Source organism: Pan paniscus, chromosome 10 (assembly GCF_029289425.2).
Source record: "Pan paniscus chromosome 10, NHGRI_mPanPan1-v2.0_pri, whole genome shotgun sequence".
Classification (NCBI taxonomy): Eukaryota; Metazoa; Chordata; class Mammalia; order Primates; family Hominidae; genus Pan; species Pan paniscus.
This window is the reverse complement of record NC_073259.2, coordinates 39,846,383-39,847,922: the sequence shown is the minus strand read 5'-3', so window position 1 is coordinate 39,847,922 and position 1,540 is coordinate 39,846,383.

Sequence of the window (1,540 nt, the reverse complement as noted above, 5' to 3'; positions counted from 1 at the left end):
AAATCCCTTTAGGATAATTAAGGTAATAGGTGTCCCTGCCCTAAGAGGAGTCAGGGATCAGGAAACCAAGGGATAGGGGAAAGCCAAGCTTCATCAAAATCATTCCCTATTGTGAAATTCTTGCATTCAGTAAACTTCTCTTTTCTCATTTTGCAACGGCTCATTTCTTTCCTCTCCTTTCTTTCCTTCTTTCCTTCTTTCTTTTCTTTCTTTCTCCTTTTCTTTTCTTTTTTTTTGAGATGGAGTTTCGCTCTTGTTGCCCAGGCTGGAGTGAAATGACGAGATCTCGCCTCACCTCAACCTCCGCCTCCCGGGTTCAAGTGAGTCTCCTGGCTCAGCCTCCCGAGTAGCTGGGATTACAGGCATGTTCCACCACGCCCGGCTAATTTTGTATATATGTATATTTTTTGAGACGGAGTCTCGCTCTGTCACCCAGGTTGGAGTGCAGTGGCGCGATCTCAGCTCACTGCAAACTCCGCCTCCTGGGTTCACGCCATTGTCCTGCCTCAGCCTCCAGAGTAGCAGGGACTACAGGCGCCCGCCACCCACGCCCGGCTAATTTTTTGTATTTTTAGTAGAGACGGGGTTTCACTATGTTAGTCAGGATGGTCTTGATCTCCTGATCTCGTGATCCGCCCGCCTCGGCCTCCCAAAGTACTGGGATTACAGGTGTGAGCCACCACGCTCGGCCTGTATTTTTTTTTTTTAGTAGAGACGGGGTTTCTCCATGTTGGTCAGGTTGGTTTCAAACTCCCGACCTCAGATGATCCGCTCGCCTCGGCCTCCCAAAGTGCTGGGATTACAGGCTTGAGCCACCGCGCCCAGGCACAACGGCTTGTTTCTATTGGAAAACCCCAGAATTTACTCCCTATAACCCCTCTCTTATTCTAATCCCTTTCCCCGTTTGTCCCCCAAACCCCATCTCCAAAGCCGATTTCACGTTGAGCTCAAGTTGGCTTTTACAAACTGACTTCTCATGTTCCTCAGGCCCAGCAAAGCCTGGAACTCCACCTTAGGGAGATTGTTATTGCGACTATCAACTCCTGGCAGCCTTGGTTTATGTAGTTAACATGTTGGGCCTTTCTTGGCTCTACTCTATGGTTGTGCAGACTTTATGTGAGGATGCTGAAGTGACCTGAGCGAGCATGAGGGAAGGGCTAGCCACAGAGATCATGGACCTAATGCGGGCGCTGAAAATAGGGATTAGGGCAGGATTCCGGTTAGAAAGCGCCAGTGTTAAAGGCTAAGGAGACACAGCGCCCCCTAAAGAGGGTGCGGTTTAAAATCGCTAAATCAGTCCGACAATATCACGTGTCCTCGGCCCTACCAATTGAAAATTAACAACCGCTTCTTCTGTTCCCCATGGAAACAACCCCGCCCCACTAACCCTCCCGCCCCAATGAGTCGTGAGGTTTTGGCGTTTTATTGAGTATTCAAGCTGACAATCAAACACCTGAGCCTTCTGGTTGGACACTTTGCTTCCGGTAAGCAAGCTAGTACAATAATTGGCCAATAAAGCAAGCCTTACCCAATGATCCTT